The sequence below is a fragment of the Amblyomma americanum genome, chromosome 5, assembly GCF_052857255.1.
Source record: "Amblyomma americanum isolate KBUSLIRL-KWMA chromosome 5, ASM5285725v1, whole genome shotgun sequence".
In the NCBI taxonomy this organism is placed as follows: domain Eukaryota; kingdom Metazoa; phylum Arthropoda; class Arachnida; order Ixodida; family Ixodidae; genus Amblyomma; species Amblyomma americanum.
In genome coordinates, this window is record NC_135501.1 from 114,952,990 (window position 1) to 114,958,101 (window position 5,112).

The 5,112-nt window shown below is 56.0% G+C and overlaps 1 pseudogene; it reads left to right on the forward strand.

The window, feature by feature from the left end:
- The first annotated feature begins 461 nt into the window (after positions 1-461).
- On the forward strand, positions 462-1,824 carry LOC144134131 (uncharacterized; annotated as a pseudogene).
- Positions 1,825-5,112: the final 3,288 nt, after the last annotated feature.

A 5,112-nucleotide genomic window follows, 5' to 3' on the forward strand; every position in this document is an offset into this window, starting at 1 on the left:
GTATTCGTTCAGTTTTCACTAAAGCCCTCGCTTTCTCATTCTTTGAGAGTTTTACTGTATGCTCCATTTAGTCTGCGTACGTTTTTATCGTATTGATAAAGATGTCTGTCATACCTATCATCCCTATCATCCCTAGCAGCGGGCGCGGCGGCAACGCCAAGATGAGCGTCACCAACCCGTTCGCATTTTTCGCACAGGTTTTTCTTGGATTGCTGCTGCTACCAGAGGCGCCGCCATCGGCATATCAAGCGTCAGTGAACATTATTCGGACTACTGGAGGCGATGAAGGGATCCCAGCGTTTCGACCCGCCACTTTTCACCAGCGCGACTATCATATCTCGTATGGCACCACGCGGCTATCAACGGAAACCACAAACGTATCGACACGGACATCAGGACCAACCAGTATAAAATGCGGCTTCGCCGGATCCTTCGGCAGTGGGCGCGGCGGCAACGCCGAGATGAGCGTCACCAACCCGTTCGCATTTTTCGCACAGGTTTTTCTTGCATTGCTGCTGCTACCGGAGGTGCCGCCATCGGCATATCAAGCGTCAGTGAACATTCTTCGGACTACTGGAGGCGATGAAGGGATCCCAGCGTTTCGACCCGCCACTTTTCACCAGCGCGACTATCATATCTCGTATGGCACCACGCGGCTATCAACGGAAACCACAAACGCATCGACACGGGCATCGGGACCATCCAGTATAAAATGCGGCTTCGCCGGATCCTTCGGCAGTGGGCGCGGCGGCAACGCCAAGATGAGGGTCACCAACCCGTTCGCATTTTTCGCACAGGTGAGCAAACGTTACGGGAAATCATTTAGAAGTGACAACGTCTGCTTACTGTTGCTGCCGTGCCCACAGCCGCTTTGTGAATTGCTCATGAATGTGATTGTGTCGCTCCGATATCAGCTTTTGCTTGGCGGTGATATCGAAGAAAATCCCGGCCCTATTGACCAAACGATTGCTGAACAGCTGAAGATAATTGCTGAAGACATTCAGGAAATTAAGAAAGGTAAAGCTGTAACCAACCAGAAGCTTATTGCAATAGAAAAGAAGCTTGAAAAAATTAGTGGGCTTGAAACGCAAGTCACGGAGAGCGCCAGGAAAGTTACGGAATTAAAACGTAACCTTGCTGCCATGACCAGCAAAATCGATGAGCTTGAGAACAGAAGCCGTCGCTCTAATCTAATCATTTATGGTATTAAGGAGCAGGAGGATGAAATTACAGACACTTTGCATGAAACTGTCACGAAAACGGTCTTTGAGGATATACTTGGAATTACAAAGACAGACATTGAAAGAATTCATCGTCTAAGCAGACCAAGTAAAGACAACGAAACTAGACCTAGGCCTATAATCTTGAAGTTTCTTTATTCACATTGCAGCGAAGAAGCACACACACACAGAGAAGGAACACGCAAAAAACACGGACGTGTTCCTTCTCTGTGTGTGTGTGCTTCTTGGCTGCAATATGAATCAAGAATGTTACCAACTTGCCCAAAAACGTGTTTTATTGAAGTTTCTTGACTACCGAGACAAACATAGCATTCTTAAACAATGTTCTAAACTAAACGATTCCGGCTTCTCTATTGGAGAAGATTTTTCGCTGGCTGTCAGGAATGTTAGGAAAAAATTATAGGACCACACTAAAGAACACCGTGATAGAAAAGAAAAGGTATCTCTGGTATATGACAAAATGAAAATAAATGGTCAGCTCTTCACGTGGGATAGTGAGAGTAGTGACATTGTTCCTGTTAAGCCAAAAAACGAAGATCAAAACAACACTGGAAAGCGAATCACCTGGAGCAAACGTCAATAACTGTACTCAACTTAAATGCACGCAGTATTACAAATAAAACACATGAACTTGAAGCTATTGTGCTGGCCTTTAAACCCGATATTGTCGCAGTTACAGAGACATGGTTACACAAAAACATGGTGGTGGTGGTGGTAGTGGTTTTATTAAAATAATAGTAAAAAGGAAGGAAAAGATTTTTTGCTAGCCCCGGCATCTGCCATCGATACTGAAGCACCTGAGCTGGGGCAGCGGAAATAAAGGACAGCAGGCAGAATGGAGAAATGAAATGAAAGGGGTGAGGGGACAGGAATAGAGGACAGGGGGAGAAGTAATATGTACAAACTATTTACACAATAAGTAATGTGTCCAGGTTGTGCGCGTGATTAGTTCATTTTAGAGGAATTAAATCACACACGCGCACAGCACTGTGTAGGTTACAACTGGAGTGGGGCGTCCAGTTGTTAATCGTTCAAGGTAGAACTCGCGGAGCGTTCGGTCACTGCGTGTAACTACCTGACGGAGAACAGACGGGACGTCAAGCCCGTGTGTTCGAGGAATGCACAGAGGCTCACCAAAATTCGCTCACGAGTGCGCGCACTGCCCTGCGGCCACAATAGCGTCTTGATGGAGTCTGGTAGTATGCCCTGCGCCCTATAGGCCGCGAGCATATCGCGACGAGCATCGGCGAACGCGGAGCAGCGAAGGAGCAGATGTTCTAGTGTTTCCACTGCACCGCATCCGTCACACACATCACTCGTCGCGATTCCGTGACGCACCCGTCGTTCCCCGAGCCACACGCAGCCAATGCGCGCGCGGAGGATCATTGCACGTTGTGACCGTGTAAGTGCGCGACAGCCGGTGACACTGTCGATGCGCTCACCTCCCGCGATGCGTGGGTCGGGGTGCTGCTTTCGGAGATGGTCGTGAATGGCCGCACGCACGTCCTCCAGCGCAAGGGGCAGATCGCTGGCAGGTAGTTGGTGTGCAGCGGTCGCGAGGTCGTCAGCTTCTTCGTTGCCGGCGATGCCGCAGTGACCGGGCACCCACTGTGCACGCACGGCACAACCTCTCTGCGCGAGGCGATCGATGCGTGAGCGAATTTCCCGCACTAGTGGGGTACCGCGGCCGTTAGATTGCAGGCGGCTGAGGGCGGCGCGGGAGTCGCACAGCAGAGTACTCCTGGGCGGCGGAGGGCCGAGGGTGAGCAGCAGGTCCAGCCCGAGCCGGATCCCCATCAACTCCGCCGTGGTGGAGGAGCCCAGGAATGTTGCGTGTTGCTGGCTGTGCAGTCGCAGGGCGGGGATGGTGGCCGCCGCAGCAAGGGAGCAGCTGTCGCGGGCCACTGAGCCGTCGGTGTACACGAGGAGATGGTCCTGGAGCTCCTCGTGTATGACAGCTCTGGCCAGCTGCTGCACAGCGCAGAGGGGTGTGCTCCGCTTTCCCGCGATGCCGACGATCTCTCGCTGTACCTCCGAGGCAGCAGGCCAGGGCGCGCAGGAGCCGTAGGGGGGTGGGCCTTGGGTCATTTGCTCATACTCGAGCAGCGCCGCGCCCATTCGTGAGCGCGGGTGCGAGCGCATACGCTGCAGCAGCGAGCCGCCGTCCGGTGCGCGGTGAAGCCGGTCGATGTGATTCAGTACCCTGCGCGCTGCTTGGAGCTCAAGGGGCCACGCTCCTGCCTCGGCCAACGTTGCGGCGCACTGCGAGTTTTTGGGCAGGCCTAGGCACACGCGCAGGGACTTGCGGTGCTGAAGCTCGAGCTTCTTCCAGCACGGTTTGCGCACCGTGACGAGCGGCAGCGCATAGAGCACCGCCCCCAAAGCTGCGGCATTGTATAGACGCAGCGCGGCTTGCTGGAAGATGCCCTGGCCTCGAGCGGTGAGCTTGTGCACGGCGGCGGTGATCCTCTTCATCTGCAGACAGGCCTTGGTCGCCGCGGGGCGGAAGGAAAGGCGCCAGTCGATGTCCAGGCCAAGGTACCGCACCGATTTACGCCAAGGAATCGGAGTCCCGTCCAGTGACAGTGGCGCAAGGTGCGCGCGCGAGCGCGAAACGCAGGCCATGGCCACCGATTTGTCCGCGCTCAGCGACAGACCAAGGCCGCGCAAGCTGGCATCGATTGCGGTCAGGGCTCCCTGAAGGCACCGCCGCACGCGGAACGCCTCGCCCGGTGGTCCCCGGCACCACAGAGCTATGTCGTCTGCATATATGGACATGTACACATGGTGTCGCCCGCTCGTGGGGAGGGAGGCCGGCACCACCGACATGGCCACATTAAACAGAAATGGTGATAGGACAGAGCCCTGCGGCACGCCCATGTCGACCGGGCGAGGCTTCTAGAGCTTACCCCCGACTCGTACGCGCATGGTGCGCCCGCTAAGGAAGCCATGAACGTATCGCAAAAGGCGCCCGCTCACACCGGCCCCCTCAAGCACCGCGAGAATTGGCGCGCGGTGAACGTTGTCAAAAGCGCCCGAGACGTCCAGCAGCAGCAGCAGCAGCGCAACCTGGCCTGCCGCCCTGGCATGCTCCAGCGCTGTAACAACGTCCGATATAGAATCAGCCGTGCACCGCATCCCACGGAAACCCGTCTGCCGCTCGTCAAACAAATCAGCCTCCGCAGCCCGCTTGTTCAGACGCTTGTTCATGAGCTTACCTGCCGCCGATGTTAATGCCACTGGTCGGTATCCGCTCAGCTCCGTAGGTGGGCGCCCTGCCTTTCGGATGGGACAAACGACCGCGGTTCGCCAATCCTCCGGTAGCTCCCCGCGTTCCCACACCAGGTTGATCTGCTGCAGGAGGATCTGTCGTTGCTGCGCATCCAGGTTTCGCAGCATTTGGTATGTCACCCCGTCCGGTCCGGGCGCCGAGCGGCGGCGGCAGCGCTGCAGCGCATTGTTCAATTCCGCCGCGGTGAACGGCGCATCACATGGACCTTCCGAGGCGACGGGCGAGGGACTGGCGTCGCTTCTGGGGCTCTCAGGAGCAGCTATGTTAGCGGCGTTTGCGGGGCTGGGCGGCGCGAACCGATCGGCAAACCGCTCTGCCAATTCTACAAAGCTGAGCCCGCTGGAGATTGCGAGGGCGGCCAGCGGTTGACGGTTTGCCTGTGGTTCGGTGATGCGCCGCAGGGTGTCAAACAGCCTCCGCGAGCTGACATCTTCCTCCATCCTTTGGCATAGTGAAGCCCACTGTCGGCGGTATAGCTTGTTGGCGTGGCGGCGCGCTGCTGCGTCCAAGCGGTTGTAGACAGTCCAGTCGGCGGCTCTGTCAGTCCGTCGCGCCCGTCGCTCTGCGCGATCTCTCTTC